The sequence below is a fragment of the Argiope bruennichi genome, chromosome 6 (assembly GCF_947563725.1).
Source record: "Argiope bruennichi chromosome 6, qqArgBrue1.1, whole genome shotgun sequence".
Classification (NCBI taxonomy): Eukaryota; Metazoa; Arthropoda; class Arachnida; order Araneae; family Araneidae; genus Argiope; species Argiope bruennichi.
The window spans coordinates 68,544,030-68,562,834 of record NC_079156.1 but is presented as its reverse complement, the minus strand read 5'-3'; the positions used below and the strand labels follow the sequence as shown (position 1 = coordinate 68,562,834).

The 18,805-nt window shown below is 26.9% G+C and overlaps 1 protein-coding gene across 5 annotated transcripts in view; it reads right to left on the bottom strand.

The window, feature by feature from the left end:
- The window catches only part of LOC129971148 (homeodomain-interacting protein kinase 2-like), a 98,814-nt gene extending 90,562 nt beyond the window's left edge, over window positions 1–8,252 (bottom strand). For 2 of the 5 annotated variants that reach the window (XM_056084650.1, XM_056084646.1), the window contains exon 1: window positions 7,907–8,251. The gene's annotated coding sequence lies outside the window, so the exon portion shown is untranslated. Of the gene's footprint in view, window positions 1–5,633; window positions 5,715–7,906 lie in introns of all 5 variants that reach the window. The other 3 variants (XM_056084645.1, XM_056084644.1, XM_056084647.1) reach the window with 3 other exon arrangements.
- Window positions 8,253–18,805: the final 10,553 nt, after the last annotated feature.

The window sequence follows — 18,805 nt, the reverse complement described above, 5'->3', positions numbered from 1 at the left end:
ATTTCCCTTTCACATTTAAAAAAAATCTTTTCTCCACAAAAAGCAAACAAATTAATTTTAAGCAAAAGCTCTTAAAAATAAATTTATACAAAAAAAAAAAAGCTATAAGAACATAGTTTCATGGACATGTCGCAATTTTGATTCATTCATTTCTGCGGTAGTTTTTAATATTGAATTGAATCTTATCTTATATCAAAGTTCTGTTTTGAAAATATACCAAGATTAAATTTTTTTTTTAAAAAAAAAAAACGTCTTGCACTTATGAAATGAATGAAACGGTATATCCCCCTTCCCCTCGAAACGGCCATACTGCACAATGTCATTTCCCTCGCATCAAGCTCACTATCACGACAGATCTTGTATATAAAGGGATTTAAAACATTCTAAAAAGCCATCGTGATCCTTTGTGATATTAGAAATATTGTGTTCAAGACACCTTTAGTGTAATTTTCTAATTTAGACTAAAGTTTAGTTTAATTTTCCAATAAAACTATTCCGAAATTTCTTTCTAATTAACCTCACAATTAAGTATTCCTCGGCTTACGAACGTACGCTGTTTGGAAGTTAATCTATATTGTATACTAACATCTGAAGTGTTTGTCAATTACAGTGATGCATATAAGTACTCCGTTCTCTTTTAAAAGAATTTCGATTTATTACAAATTTTGCATCTAAATAGCGATTAGAGACAGCTAGAAAATTGCGCAATTATTGGAAAGTTAAGGATGGGTTCAAGACCAATCCATATGATTTCTCCTGTTGCATTTTGTTTAATCATTAAATTCACTTATACATTAAACTTTAATGTATAGGTGAATTTTAAGTTATTATTTTTATTTAAAATGAGTTAAATCTAAGTCTCTTCACATATTCCGTTTTTGCAAATAAATCAACAAATAGCAATCATAAAACAGGCCGTAGTAGCCTGGTTGTAAAGTCTTAGCTTTGGGACTAGAGGTTACAAGGTTCGAAATCCGATTTCACCGAAAACTGCCATGTGTACGCGCCTGGTGCATATTAATCCATCGACATCAAATGCCCTCAAGCAGATGTGGAGCGGGAGTTTGGAACTGAAGTATCGTCCTCGTCATCTGATCGTGTTTCAAAATTACGAGTTCGTATCCAAAAAGAGAAAAAAAAGAAAGAGAGAAAAACCACGCAAATGTAAAATGATACAAGAACATTGTTTCTTTAGGATTAACATTAGATAGTCGTCATATTTGATAATATTACCGTAAAACATGAAGAAGAGTAATAATTCGAGACATGGTTATAAAAAATATTATTTATTATTAATGAAAACATTTATCATATGTGATTTGAACTACAATGTTATATGATCATAGGAGTCCCGAGATATTTGCCTCTATGCCAGGTAAGAAAACTTTAATTTAGAAGGTCAGGATATCATACAGACACATTTTTGAGAAAAAAGGATTAAGAAATTGAATCAATGAATGATACGGTAAAAAGTATTTATAACGATTTCTATCATTTAGAAAATGTAATGATGAAATTTCTGTACCATGGTTTTGAATGTTTTAAAATACTTCTTAGTTTAGAATATTTTGCACACTGCCCCCCCCAACAGAAATAAAAGGCCTTTCTGCTGCTATAGAACGATATTTAGTAAATAACCAATAACCGATTCAGGAAATTCTAGTTCAAGAACTGATTTAAAAGCCATGCTCAAGAGCCTATAAAATTGATCAAAAACAAAATTAACTGAAATTGAAAGATTCAAAAGCTATGATTTCTATACGGCAAAAAGTATTTATTACAATTTCTATCATTTAGACTTAACTATAATGATGAAATTTCTGTACCATGGTTTGCAACTTTTTAAAATACTTCTTAGTTTAGAGTATTTTGCGTGCTGCTTCCCCCACCCCTAAAGATAAATAATGAGCCTTTTTGCTGCTCTAGAACGATATATAGTAAATAACTAATAACCGATTCAGTAAATTCTAGTTCAAGAACTGAACTAGAAAATCTAGTTCAAGAACTGATTTAAAAGTCATACTCAAGAGCCGATAGAATTGATGAAAAACAAAATTAGGTGAAATTGAAAGATTTAAAAGTTGTTTTCTACACTTATATATAAAATATTGTTTTCGCCAAATGATCATTGCCGTACTGTTTAAAAATCATGGATTTTCAAATTAATCAGGGAGATGAAATTCTGAGCATTGTGCGACCATTTATTTTAAACTAAAATATCACTTTTCTAAACAATTTATTTCGGAAATTAAATTTTAATTAAAAATTGAGGATGGAGGAGAATAAGAAGTTGTTACGGCATTTTCAAGAATGAAGTAGTGTCTATATTACACCAAGACTGATACTCTAGTAAGATCACGCATGCGCAGGAACATGGAATAGCGGCATGTAATCAGTTTTACGATTATCATCATTGTTCCTAATTTCGGTGCATGCAGGAATTTTTGGAGTAACAATACTGGTTTTATGGTAAATGCTCCTTTAGTTAAAATATTTCACAAAGGTATATTTAAGAAAAACTCAATTCTTGAAATTTCCGATCTTGTGTGGACCACGTGTTATAAACACGTGGTTACGTGTTATAAACACGTGGTTACGTGTTATAAACACGGGACCACGTGTTATAAACACGTGGTTACATGTTATAAACACGTGGTTACATGTTATAAACACGTGGTTACGTGTTAAGAACACGTGGTTTAAGTTATGAGTATTGAAATAGTATTGAAATGAATTGAAAAAGTGGCACATAAGATCTAATTTTAAACGTTTCCTTGATGAGCGAATTTTGAAATTCCAATAAGAAAATTGCTTTGAACAGATTATAGATACTTTGCTTTCAATTGCTTTAGTAAGTAGTGAGTAGCTTACTAAATTTAATACTGTCTACAACGATTTCAATCTTTCAAAAGAGTGAATTTGTATGTCTTAAGGTAAAATAATAATAAGCGTGTTTTCCTTTGAAATTTATCCAAACAAAAATGTCATAAAACTCAAGTTCTAGAATCATGAGTCTAAGTCTAATCGCCAAATTTGGCGCAGGCCTCTCAAAATGAAGAAAGTAAATTAGCCTAAGAAGACAAACTATCTTAAATAACCTTTTTAATTCAAGGTAAGTAATTTTGTTATTGATATAATTATTCATAAATGCTTATTTTTAAAATTGCATCATTGGAATCAACAATATCTTAATTCAAAAATGCTAGTAACGTGTTCAATTCATTTAAAGGTAAGATTGGTATAGTTTGAAAAATTTAATTTTTTACATAAGTCATTAATTAAAACTTAATAAATACCTGGTAATAGATTTATAATTAAAGTCGGAAAAATGAATTATTTTTCAAATTTTGTCATGGCACAAAGCATAGATCAATCGAGGTATTTTTAAAAAAATTAAACAATCTACAAATGCAGATAATGCATGAATGAAGATATCTTTTAAAATATGCCTTAATTTATGATACCAAATAGATGCTAAGACAAAAAAAAATAAATCTTTTAAAATGCATGCTAAGTGCATTTATGGAAGGTGATATATTTTTTGCTTCTAATGCAATATATTTAGAGAAGTTATTTATAAATTCTCCAAATAGTTATGAAATCTGATAATAAACTGATTTGGATCATGAAGAATAACCTTTTGGCTTTTAATAGAAAATAAATCAAAGGTAGGTAATGAAATTTTTACAGTAGGAATAAAGTAGACCTTGCCATAAAAAAAAAAGATGCTGGTATTCAAAACAGAATTGTTTTGAATAAAACTTTTACATAAAAAATAAGAAATAATTAAAACTGAAATATGGTTGTTTTTCCTGACACAAATGCTTTTTCAAATTCCATTTAAAAAAAAAAAAAAAAAAAAAAAAAAAGGTTTCAAAGTAAACATATTAACCATTACTAAATACTAAGTATTATTATATTACATACTAAAATCTATTTAATTTTTCAGTTAAAAATTTATCTATGAAATGCTTAAAAGCCTGGTTGAAAAAGTAATAACACAAAACTTTATTAATTCATGATCTACTAGTAACCTTAACCAATTTTAAATACAGTTAAGAAGTGTACTATCATGCTTGATTGTAATCGCTGAATTATCCTATTTGCTTTGTAACTATGTTATTGGTTGATAAGATATTAACATACATAAAAACCTTTCAGGTTTAGTCCAAAGATATTAAAATAAGTTTTGGAAAACGGTATTACATCAAAAAATCGTGTCTGCATTAGCAATAAAAAATGATTTTAAAAAATTACGGCAACTAGTTTTAAAAACAGGCTTATTAAATAACACATGCTTTAATGTATTAGGAATTGCAAGTTTGAATCAATTATGAAAAATCTAGCTTGACATGGCAATCTTGAATAATTTCTGTACTTGTGTCAAACTGTTCAAGGTAAGGCATTCAACTCTTTAGGAAATCTGTTACAATACAGCAGTACCACTGCTTATAGATTTCTTTTACTGCTCCTATGTACTTTTCAACAATACTACAGAATTCTGAACTACTTATTAATTCTTTGATAGCAATAATGATGGATTAGATTACTAAAGTCAAACAATACTGCTGGCATGTCAAATTGTTGTTCTTGCTTTTATGATATGCATAAAAATTATCTGTCTTTCTTACTTATCACTGAAGTTTCTTAAAAGCTTTCTGAATTATTCTCCATTGGTTCAGGTAAAAATATTAAATTAAGAAAGTGAATTCAAGTAGATTAAATAAACAATTAAAACAAGAAGCTGAGAGCATAGTAAAATTTATAAAGTGAAAAATCATTGTCTTTCCTTGCACATTCGTGTGACAAAATAACTATCATAAAATTTTCATTCACCTATGACCAATAATTGCTCAATTGAAAATTTTCATGTTATATTTGGAAAAGTATTTAGTCTTTATAATTATAGTTTTGTTAGTCAAAATTAATTAAATGAAAAATTTCTTCAAGAATTTTCCTAGACCTAAATAAATAATTTAACATTTCATTGGAGTTCAATATTTTTGATATTGTCAAACTTTATATAAGGAGGAAAAGAAAAGAGATGGCAGAAATGTCTTTGTGAAAGAGTACTAAATATGTTGAGTTTCATCAAATATTGCAAAAAAAAGTTAAAGGAAGCAAATGTTAATTTATAAAAAGTTATTGCAAACATTATTAACGCCCTAAATAAATAAGAAAATTAGCTACATTTGTTTAAGTAATTTGTAAGCATTCTACTATTTGAGATTAATTTAAAATAATGAAATTACAGTTTGAAATGAGTGCAAGATTTTCTTTAGCCATTAAAATATGATATTATGGGAAAAAATAGTTTTTATTCAGACTTTACCATACCCGTTCCATCCAGATTATTTTATGAAACACATATAAATAATGTTTAATATAATTTCTAATAACATTTTAAAATATAATTGTGAATTATAAATAAAAGCTGAAACTTCAGAGCAAAATTCCTCTTATAATGATTATTTCCAGCACTTATTTTTTGAGGAAAAAGAAGAATTTTGCAAATATATGTACAAAAACAAATTATTATTGCTTCCAAATTGTATGTATTGAAAAAAAATTCAAATATGTATAAAAATTAAATTAAAGCATAATATTCAGAGTTATAAATAAAAATATCTTACTCTTATCTTCCAGCATTTTTTAAATAATTCTTAAATTTCCCATGTCAAAATTCATATAATTTATACTTGGTGCCAAAACAGCTAGAGAAGGAAAAAATAAAAATATTTTTAAAAAAGATGCTTTTAATCAATTTAAAAATTATTTTTTTAAATCTGATTTTTTTTTTAACAAATGTGATATGTAAACTTTTCATATGTTTATAGATTGCAAATAAATTATTTCTAGTGATTTTTCATGTGCTTACGCTTTCAAGGAGATATCATATTGCGGGATTTGTTTTAATACCCCTACTTCATAACAATAAACATACACAAATATTACATTAATAGAAATTTATACTAGTTATATTAAGAAAAAAATATAAATGTACTTATAACTGTATAAAAAAATTTCATTGATTTGCATTTACAGAAAGAAGATTTTAAAATTTCTTCTTTTAGTAAAGATTAGAATGTCTGTATATCAATAAACGATATATAAGGATACTCAAATATTAACTTTATATTTCTAATTCAGTAAGGTACTAGTCACAAGAAAAAATACTGATTCTTTAAAAGGAAAAATATATAAATTTAATTTCATTATCATTTGTATCCAAATGGCTATAACATAATATAAAAAAAAGCATATTTGCAAATTTATATTCTATTCTGTTATATATTTATATTTCATGCTGCATATTTGGATTGATTAAATCAATTATAATAAGAATTATTTTTTCTATTTGTGAAATTAATATTAAAATATATTATTATTATTAATTTTAAACTTGAATCTTAAACATAGCTTTCAATAAGCATCTATTTATAGTTCAAATCATAATAACACAATACTAAAAGATAATTCTACTTATACATGAACAATTTACACAAACTATTACATATATTAAAATTCTGTGTACATGAATAATATAACTATTTAATTCCTATATTTTTTATTGTTTCGTGATACAATAATCATAAAAAAATTATTCAACAAATTTTAGTCATGATGAAAAGCTATATATTTAGCTTAAGTAGAATAAAAAAAAAACTAATAAATGTACTAACTCTCATAAAAATTATATTTAGTGTTATAAACTACATTAACTGAAAAAAAGTAATCATATATAAACAGTACATATAAAATAATAAATAATAATCTTCAAATGAAAATGTTTTAATATTCTATAAAATCTATGTTATGAAATACAGAAAAGCATTTCAACATAATTTACACACATAATCTACTAAATTTATATAAATTAAGAAAATATTAAGGTATTTAACAAAATTTTTATAACTAAACAATATTTATATCAAGAAACATAAATAAAATTTTATATAAACTTCTTATACAGATTATATCAAGAGAAAATTACCACTAGTGTATAACCACTACAAGTATAAATGAACTTTGGAAAATATGAAAAGGAATTCTATCTTTACCATTTAAAAAATAATAATTATGGATTAAAACATGTTGTAAGTCATAGTTTAGTTTGAAAAGAAGAAAGAATGAAGTTGGGGAAAAAAAAAAAATGCACATCATTTACAGTGCACGAATATGACAATAGATTGTACGGGAAGTTCGATCAGATTGAAAACTATATAAACTTCTCACGAGTTTCATTAAAAGAATAAGAAAAAAAAAGACATATTTTACAAGTAATAAAGGGAGAATCACGTGAATTAAAAGCGACACTAGGTAAAAATACAGTTATTTTTACACAAGATATAATAGGTCATTATAAAGTAACGATTGGATGTAGTTTACCTATTTACAGCATCTTTATAAGAAAATTTGGCAAAAAGAACAGTTTTTCAAATATTTTATTAGACAAACAAATTAACATATCTATCAAAATATTGAACTTAAAAAAATTAGATTTATTCGGGATAATATTTTGCAGAAAGGTCCGAGACAAATGTATATCATTTTTTACGTTAACTTTTAAGATATCACTTCATTTCAATGATACATTGCCATTATTTTTATAATTTATCTTTAGACTGCATTTTTACTAAATCAAATCCCTTTTCAAAATGTAATCTTTTAAAATCTTCATTCGATCTTCATGATTGCGAACACAAATACTGCATCATTGTAATTGTTAATTCAAGAAAATAGCTTTGAGTTAAAAAATTTATCTGTAATCCATGATTCTTTGATAACATCAAAGATTTACTTAAAGAATATCTAACAAACAAATTATACAGAAAATGTTTTTAATTGGTCGATATAAGAATTTCTAACCAATTTTCATTATGAAATAAATTTAAAAATTACTCACCTGATAATCAAGTGCTACTATAGTAGCTGGCAAATATTTAATGCACAGAAAACGAATCAAAATCTTCCGTCACAAAACAAAACATTTCCAGAATCTTAGCTATTCTAATATTGAACACGTCCTTTCATTATGAGAGAAAACTATAAAATATTTTGATTTGGAAATCATTAATTTTATTACGAAAAATTGGAATCCAACAAACCGTTTCAATCTTGGGGATATATATGGATAACGCACGGCATCAAGAACACAAACGATATCTTAAATAAAACCACATTTAAATTAACTTATTTTTTACAAGGAAAGACATAACTAACATCAGAGACACACAGGAAAGGAAACGAAGTGTATGAGATACTGAAGAGAGTGCGAAAAGAACTCCAACACAGAAGAAAATATCTGCTGACGTACAAATCACGTGATTTCTAATTTCAAGTAACGATGAACATGTCGCTAATAATCCTACATATCTGCAAAGATAATATTTTATTAGGTTTTAACGAAAAAAAAAGCTGCAAATTTCAATCCTATCAGTGATATTTCGATTTCAAATTCCACACTTTCATTGTAGTTAGGAAAGTAAATTTCGGCAAATTATAATTAATGTCGTGAAATGAGGAGCGGTTATTTGATCCTGGATTTCATTAACATCAAAGCAACGATTATTTTCTAAGTAATATTAACAAATGGCTTTATCTGCATTATTTATATTACGGATTAAACGCAATTTTCAGGAAGAGCTCCTGTAAATGAAATGCTAGACGCGGATACTAGGCCTACGGATGTTATTTATGAATATTCTGGATATTCTGTTCGGTTTGATATTCAGTTCAAAGGAGTAACCTGAAAGTCCTCGAAAAATATGATAGAATTTTTTCCAAATTCAGATAATTAACAAGAGTGATGAATAAGTCTGTTATATTAAAGTCCTCTTAGACAACATGAAACTCAAAAGCGTTATAATGACATCTTCATAATATTATCTAGCTAAAAATATCGAACAACATCTCATACATATCATGATTCTCTATGACGAATAGCATATAATAGTATAGTATTTTGCATAAAAGCGTTATAATGAAATCTTCATGTTATTATTAAGCTAAGAATATCGAAAAAAATCTCATCTGGAGTGAAAATTCCAATTGTACTATAATATTGTAAAATATTTTGGCCAATATTGAACAATACTGGTAAAAACAAAGAATGTGCCTTTAACATTTGTATTTAAGAGTGACAGAAATATTTAAGTAAATTGTTAGGATAGAAATTTTTAAACAAAATTATTAGCTTTAGATTAATAATCTTGTTCAAGATTTTAGTTCAAATTATTTATTTAAATATTTTTTTTTATTATTATGAAGCTGAATATCTTAAAATATTGTACAGCACTAACTAATGCTTTTTAAGAATATGATATAACATTTTATATCTCATTTTTTTTAAAGTCAAGGGACCAGAGAATTCGGATGTGTTCTAATACAACCTGATTATGATCCTTTGTCCTGGTTGTTAATGGTTTATATATTTAAAGTAAATAGACTTCCTATTGATTTACAAAAGAATCGGTAAGAATATTTTTCCTCTTTTTTTTTTAACTGCAACTCTTTAAAAAATTTACATATTTGATATTTAAAATAAACATGAAGCACTTGATTAAAAATTATGAAAAATTAATTAGTATATAGGTGTGTGGTTAAGAGATGCATAATCCACGATTTTTTGAATAACAAATAATATTGCTATTGTTATTTTTAAATATGCGTTCCAAATATCTGTTATTTCAATCATATTATTAATTAAAAATTATTACTTAATATCAAATATAACATTTATTAATTGTAATTAATACTTAATTTACTAATTTAAGTAACGTGTGATTGAATTAATTTATCTGTTTCAGCTTACTTCTTAAATTTTTTTTTCTCAAAACTATTTATTTAATTTATTTATTAGAGTGAACCATTTTCTGAAAGAGATGAATTAAAAATATATGTCATTTCTTTAAAATGTTTACTTTAGTCCTATATTCTACCAATAGATAGCGCCATCAGTAAACAGAATACATGTAATGTAAGTCAATCATGTCACGAGCAATTAAAAAATGATCTGTATGGAATAGTGCATCATCAAATACGAATATCGGTCATTCCCGTAAAGTGGAGCGGTGACTTCGCACTTTCCAGTGAAGCCTCGCACTTTCCGGTGAAATCACCGCTACGATAAATTTCAGTGATATGCAATTCAATGATACGATACGATAATTCCAATAACCGGTCCGTTCACTTTTCAATCCAATCACATATTTCTTTCGAGAGCTTCCATTGGACAGATCGTATCGATTGTTAATCTCCAGTGAAGTCACCGCTCCGGCAAATTTCAGTGATATCGTATCGATTGTTACTTTCTATCGTGATCCAAAACCTGTAATCGAAATATCATCAGTAAGATCGTATCAAGGATTTGAATCACACCCCTCTTTGAAAAGTATTGATCACTTGTATTTTTGACTTTTTGATATTGGTTACGTAATAACCACTCTGAAAATATTCGTCATCCCTAGTGTGGTTTCGCTCTGGATGAGATTTTTGAAATCGCTATAAAATAGTTATATATTTAAATTTTCACCTAAAAATATTTTTAAAAACATCTAAAAAAACCAAAATATCCTGTTAAGGGACAAAAGTTTTTTTTTTTTTTTTAATTTAAAAAAAAAGGGAGATTTTTTACTAAAAAGAAGTATGAGGAAAAATTTTTTAGTGTAAAAGCTTATCAAATGACTTGCTCTTTTTTTTTTTTTTTTTTTTTTTTGTGGGTAGCCTAAAAAATGCATTAACTAGTTTATGAAGTAAAACAATAAACCATATTTCTATCTATTCTTTAAATTTTTGGTTTCGGCTGATAAATAACATGAAATATTCAATTTTTACTTTCTCCTATATGAAGTACAGAGAGGATATTATAATCGCCAATAAATTAGAAACGCGATTTTGATGATTTTTCACGTTTTAGGACTTCCCTGAGTTCAAAAAACACATTTTTGGAAAATTTCTCTTTGTGACAAAAAAAAAAAAAAAAAAAAAAAAAACCGCTTTAATCTAGAAGTATAAAATTTGATATTAAGTTTTTACCCGAAATTTCTAGATTTTGAGCAAAAGGAGTATATAGAAAATCGGTGTGTCCTGCTGCTCGAATATAAATTAATACGATAACTACAAAACGAAGAGAGTTTAATAGATGAAATTCGTTACACAGATTTAAGATTTATAATGGAGACATCTATCAAATTTTGAACTAAATCCAACATGAGATTAACTGTATGCGAGTTTTTTTTTTTTTTTCCAGAAACATGTTAACGCGATAACTCAAACAGGCAGTAACTTAAATATATCAAATTTGGTACATGATTTTGCGATTACAGTAATATAATTTTATGTCAAATTTTTGTTTCAATTGGTTGGGAAGAGCGCGTCTTAAATACAAATTCGATTTTTGTATACTATTAATAGCATGCAAGGGATTAATGACAAAAAAATTGCCAAAGATGGCACTATAGATTCAGTAAACATTCTAAATTCACGCCAAAAGTTAATTGTACACCAGTGTCATTCAACGCATTCTCTAATATAACACCTTTATTAGAGAGTATGCGAAAAAGTGTTAAGGAGATCACTTCCACTTATTGTTTATAGTACGTACAATAAAGTGCATATAACTTAAATATATCAAACTTGGTATGAGATTTTGTGACTACAAGTGTCAAATTTTAGTTTCAATAGATTTGAAAGAACGCCTCTAAAACTCATATTCTATTTTCAGGTACTTTAAACCGCTCACCAAAGATCACACGATATATTCAATAAAAACGCTGAATTCACACCAAACATTAATATTTCATAACTGTTTAAAATTCCCTAAAATTACTTCATTATCAACTCATTTACTTATTTGTAGTATCTTTTTTTAAAAAATGATGAATAATAAAAATGCATTCATTATCTCAATTTTATGCTGAAATTTAATAAATGTAACATTTTAGTGTAGTATATGCCCGAAAGGTAAAAAAAAAATTCTAAAATTTCATTCACCACTATTTTTAGTCAAATAAAAAATATTATGCTCATTAAAATTAATTCTTACAGTAAAAAAAATGTTTAGAATTATTAACTTTCTATATGTAAGCAAACTTTTTAAAATTAGCTTAGAATTTTTGTCTGTAAATTATACAAAAAAAATTTAATCATTTGTTTGTATTTTGCATACTTTACATCTATTGTCTATTTATTTCAGGTTTTACAAGCTGAATGTGCATGCGCTGTTGAGGTTACTCCAGCTTACAGAAAACATGTCTTTGTGATTTTACATACTATTTCTGATTATTGTAACCAGAAGATGTATGCAGCACCAAACTGCAGACATTGCGCTAGCCAAACGCACTAAAAACAGTTCCACTGCCATATGAAGAAGTATTTGGAAAACATGTAACTTATGAAGGCACTTCAAATACTGAATTTAATTGGAAAGCATTAACAGATTTTAATCTCCCTATCTTTGATGCCTGTATAGAATGGAACGGTGGAAGCTAAATATGAATTAATCATTTCTTTATCAACAGCTGTTCGCAGCAGTAACATTGTGATGGATAACTTTCCTGATTATTTAACTTTACAAAATATTTCTATCTTCCAAATGCTGTACAAAAAGAACCTTCCGGAACTGCAAAACATAGAAAAAAACAATAAATCAAAAGAACCCAGAGTGGGAAAATGAAAGGAAGATACGTTTGATTGGAAGCAACATCAAAGATGCCATTTGTAACGTAAAAGACTTCAAAAATTTAGCAGCTTCCATCAAATAGGAAAAAAACTCAGACATCCCCTTTATTCCAGAAGTTGCATATGGCATAAAAAATTAATATTACGTACGACAGTGATACGTAAGACGAAATCCAAAGTGGACAGTTAGAAAAACAGTACATGTAATTTACCTTTTTTACCAGGACGTAGCTGCATCTCCGGACAGTGTTATTAAATCAGGGTAAAATTGCATGTTGTTGGAAATCAAATGCATTTTCAACCCCACCAATATGACATTAATACAACTCAGTCAAAAAAAAGTGGGATTCAGTTTATATAGAAATTATTGATCCCAAATACGGAAAAAAAAATATTAGCTCTTAAAAATTTTTCGGGACAAAGTTTAATAATAATAAACATGATTCTTATGAAAATTTGTTAACGTTTATGCAACAATAATATTTGCGCTGAAGTGTAATACATTATTTGTATCTTGAGCGTGACGAATCAGATAAGTGATTTATTGCTGTATGTCGGAATTTTTTAACTATTAATAGTATGCTGTTTACTTTTGCATAGCTTAAAAATGGTAAACATTTACAAAAATATCTATTTAACTTCTCAGTTTTTATAATATAAATATGCATATAGGCTTTCAACAGTTTTTGTGTTGGTATCCAACACAAATTTTTTGACATCTCCATCTTAAAAGACAACAAAACTTCCTGTTTCTTCAAAATTTCTTTCTATAAATACAAAAATGCCACTCAATTTTTTAAGCAATCCTCCAAAGACCTGTAAAATTTTTCAAAGGACTTATTTCCTAAACACAAAGCCTAAAAGATGATGGAAGCTCTGATTCTATTCTGGTATTTATCCAATTTAGAATAATTCATGAATAATCCTAACCATTTCATCTGGAATCAAGCGTGGTAATAAATAGTTTTTCTTCAAAGAAAGCGGCTTCAGATTTTTTTATGCTTTTGAAAGACCTTTGTCTACTGTTTACAGTGAATGTATCACAAAAAAGAGCTATCGCTTTCTTAATTGTACAGAGTGTGTGTTCGCTTTCCTTGTGACCATTCGTTTGGCTGTTTTTATTTGTTTACTTATTTATTAAATAAAGAAGAAGATATATTTCTGTGAAGAGTGGTTTATTCTTGGAACGTCTGCAATGTTGTAAATTCATTATTGATACAGCACTGCAATGCATGCCGAATAGATTCTGAGCTCCTACAAGTGTTTCCAAGAAGAAAACGGCTACTTCCAAAGATTGCGAAAATTTCAGCACTGATAAATATATTAAAGTATAGAAAGTAACTTTTAAAATAAAACATTTGAAGTCGAAAACAAAATCATAAAAACATGAAGTTCTGGTACAAAGTCTAAGGATGAATTTTAAATTTGACATTTGGGCTGATTAGAATATTCAAATTTCATGCTGATCAGAAATTTAAATGTTAAATAAATTAATTAAAAATGCTTAGTTAAGGATGCTAGTATATTTGTCTCACACCTCTATGAATACACTGTTATTGCCCATTACTTGAACAAAATTATTGTCTTACCAAGAAACAATTTTATCTTATCTGATTCCATTATAATTTTTTTGCGAACCAGAAGCAGTTCCGCAGTAATAGTAAATAGCACCCAGGGCAACAAATGGCTTTCTCACCCTTCATTATCATCAACGGCTTAGCAAGAGCAAGTGTGCTAGGCATAATGGTTATTACTTACTAGATTCGTCATCATATTTTACTTCAAAAAATGGTATAATGTTTTGACTCCATGTAGCTCCTCTAAAGAACTGTCTGGTACATCAGTACTTCTCTCCCCTGCCCCTTCCTTTCGTCGTCGCTGTGCCTGTGAATAGAAATGTCGATTCCTATTCAAAGTCGCCTTTGCATTGGCTATCAACAATTTATCAATATTAGCGTAAACGTTTGAAAAAGTTGGATTATACTTGTCAAATGCTGTATTTACCCATAAAAATAAATATCAAGAATGATTAAATTTAATGGTAATTATGCAGAAATTTGTCATTTTTTTGCATAATTTCTCGAAAATGACAAATTAAAAAATTTTGAATTGCACCCACTAATTATTCTAATAATAAATATTGCATATAAAGGGATGCTGTAAATAGCAAATATGTTCACTCTAATAAATTGTCTTTATTATTTTGTTAACACAAAATACTTCACATCACTGCGACGTCATTTGATATTCTGAATTCCGTAATAATCGTGTTATTGCAATAATGTTGCTGAACATTTTATGTTAATAGAGTATATTACTTCGATTATCTAAATCGTACTTTCTGAAAGGGAGGTAAAGGTCAAATGTGCAAAGTATAACATGAGTTTACTGATTGATGATACTTTCTATTATTTAATAAAGCGCTCTCATGTCCATAAATTAAGAATAGCAAAGAATCTTTCTCACACTCATAGACACATATATATTAGGGTTTATACAAAAACCGACTTTTTGAAAAACCGGTTTTCAAATTTAATATTTCCAAAAAACCGGTTTTATACAGTTTTCGATTTTTTGTCAAAAAAAAAATAGAATAGAGAAAAAATATTTTATTTAATTTATAAAAATAACAAAAAAACTTAGTCAATATCAAATTCAAAATATTAAAAAAATTAAGTAATATACATATTACTTATATAAAATAACGAAAACTCAAACAAAAATTTCAAATAATATTAATATTATTTTCACAAATTTTAATTTCTCCTAAGCATTTAAAAAATAATAGCATAACATTTAAATAGCATTTAAAAAAAACATAAAATATCCACTGAGCGGTGGCTAAAACTCGTTCTTTTTTTGGACACAATATTGCCTGAAATTCGAAAATACTCTTTCACTACTTATTGAGCTTCGTTTTATAGTTTTCAAGGCATCAAATAACAAATCTAAGTTTTTTGTTCTTTTATTCGTTGCCTCAAATAATAAAAATTTAGCTTTCGGTGTGTTTGGATTTTCCTTTAGGTTCTTATAGAAACTTATGCATTGATTTTTTCATGGCTTCTTTTAAAAAAACATTAATAAGTAATTTCTTTGATTTTTTCTTTATCAGAATTGGTTTCCACATAAGGATTTGGAAAATATTTTAGACAATATCTTTCCAGATAACTTAATAATTTCGGTTTTTGAAGCTAATAAAAGTACACTAGATTTCTTCGCTGAACTAGAAATGTTTTGTGGATTTTGCAAATACAGTAAAAGAGTTGCTAATTCTACTTGCCTTCTTTCTTGAATTCGTTCTTCTAAAGCATATAATAATTTCAAACTTATTTCAGTGTTTACATTTTTTAGTTCATTTAATAGGAATTCAAATATACCTTCACATATTAATAAATTGGCATTCTCATCGCTCTAAGCCTTCAGCTGCTGAACAATTCGATCCAACCGATAAAATTCTTTTTTTTTTTTTTTTTTTGAAGAGGAAGAAGAAGAGGAGGAGGGGGGGGGATATCCAGACGTTCCGGAAAACCCGGTTTTCCTAACTTAAAAGCCGGTTTTCAAATGTGATGATTTTACTTTAAAAAACCGGTTTTTAAAAATCGGGTTTGAAAAACCGTCAAACCCTAATATATATATAAGTTCCTTTAGAGTCCTGCAGAAAGTTCTTATGAAACTGCATATGATATTCCGCTTCTCTCAATGCTTTGTAAATAATTTAATTTCAAAAAAATGGCGCTAAGATGTTGCCTTAATTCCTAAAAATGAACAAATCTGTATTTAATTCCTATATTTAACCTGATGTATAAGTATATTGTGGCTTAAAATAGAAATATGATTACAAATTTAGGCTATGATAATTAACATTCTGCAGGATCCTCAATACATTAATCAATCGCGTTTCCTTTTGATTTGCGATTTTTCATACCCAAAGCAATATATGAGGACTTCGGTTTCATCGATACCGTTTACTTTGGCCTTTGAGGGTTGTAGGCTGCTTAGTTATTACACATTTTAATTATACATTTATTACACATTTTAATTACAATTTTAACTATAAAGTAGCTTGTAATTTTCATATAATTTTTGCCCTTGATTTTGAATTGTTTATAAATCACATCTTTCTTCACCATTTATATCCCTTTTATTATTTATTAATTTTTTAGAATCCAGTTAAAACATTTATTATTAGCGAATTAAAGAATATTAGAAACATCATCTTTCAACCCCATTAATAAGAAGTTTACTTTAAATCAAGCCAAAACAATATTGTAGTACTTTCATGAATTTAATTCTTTTTTTGTGTGTGTGACGCTGAATATTAATTTCATAATTCACAATAATTAATTTAAGATATTCAAAACTTGAATTTAGTTAAAGTATTTGACTAAGTTAGGGATAAATTTTTTGAAAACTTTCAAAAATAATTATATTTTTGAATGCTTGCATAAAAGAGATTGAAAAAACATCTATGAAACTAAAACATATCAATGAAGTGACAAATTGTTTTTTAAAAAATCAGAAAAAAAGGCTTGTTTTTGGCTAAAAAAGAGGTATAAAGAAAACAATTTGTAGTTTAGAGGTTTATCAAATGATTTACTTAAAATTATGAAGATAGCTTAAGAAATACAGTATCTAGTTACTGAACTAAAATTTGAACTTTATTTTTATCTATTCTTTAAACATTGGGGTTTGATTGATAAATAACAAAAAAGTTTCAGTTTTTTTCACATTGTGGAGAACTAAAACAACTAATTTTTTCTAAATGAATATATTGCTCATTCTGTTTTTCAGGAACTGTTGAACATTTTGAGAAATTATTATACCAAATTTGAACAAAAAATGTGCAATAGAATTCAATTTATAAGGTTTTTCGCAAGAAAATTCAATCAAAAATTAGAATTTGAAAAATGTAAAATAGCATTAAAACATATGTAAATGCCAATATAAAAATCGATGTAACTCCCCAAAAGTTGACATAGAAACAAAATTCTAACGGTTTTCTAAAGAAGTCTGTTCAAAACGTCAAGAATATTAAATTTAAAAAATTCTTAATTTCGCAAAAAAAAAAAATCAACTTTATTACCTACCTTAAGCGTCTCTGTATGCCTGAAAAAAAATAATTCTATGAATGGCAACATTAATGAAACATTAGACCATCGGATGAGAACCAAAATGTTTTAAAACATTGACATACGTATTGAATTATATTTTATAAATAATACTAAAAATTTTTTTTAATAAGTTATATAATAACTTAAATATATTAATTTCTTTTCATCCAGCATCATCAATTTTCAAAACATTTAATATCATAATGATAAAATAAACCATACGAACGAATATTGTATAGTTCGGTGCTACTGAGAAAGCAACCTTAAATACATTAGAAAATTATATAAAATTATTCCAATGGCATAATTGTTGAACACTACAAAACTAATAAAAATCATGGAATTCAATTTTTTAAATTTAAAAATACGAAACAGAATGTGCGTTAAAATAGAAAGCTTGTTTCCTCCGCTAGCGTAGAGAAATAAACAAAATCGCACTCTGACTGTTACCAGTAGATATACCGGTAGCATCATGTTACTTATTAATTAATTAGAGCATCATGTTACTTATTAATTAAAATTGTCAGAAGTTTTAAGTTCATATGTTTTTATCCTTAAGTTTTTGTTTTTTAAATAGCGCTCTTTTTAAATGAATAATTTTCTCTGATTTTTAAAATGGAAATATTTTAGGTATCTGAAATCTTATTAATTTATCATAATAAATTCTGTTAAAGTAATCTTGCTCCACCCTTTTTTTAATAGTGAAATAATAATTTGAGCAAAATTTCAGAGTGATCCGAATTTGATTTCAATCTTTTATTTAATTTAAAATATCTTATGAGTAATTTATTCTAAATACTTTCCTTTTGTGCATGATTTCAGGCCTCTAAAACTATTAAATAATTTTTAAAAAAAGAGTGAAATAAAGTGATTTTTAATTATTATTTTTAATAAACAATAATCCTTTGAGATGAACTGAAAAAAAAAGGAAAACACTGATTCAACGATTTAAATCTTATATTTCTAGATTTTGTCGTTCTTAATTTATCATGTTCCAATATTTAGAGTTAAAT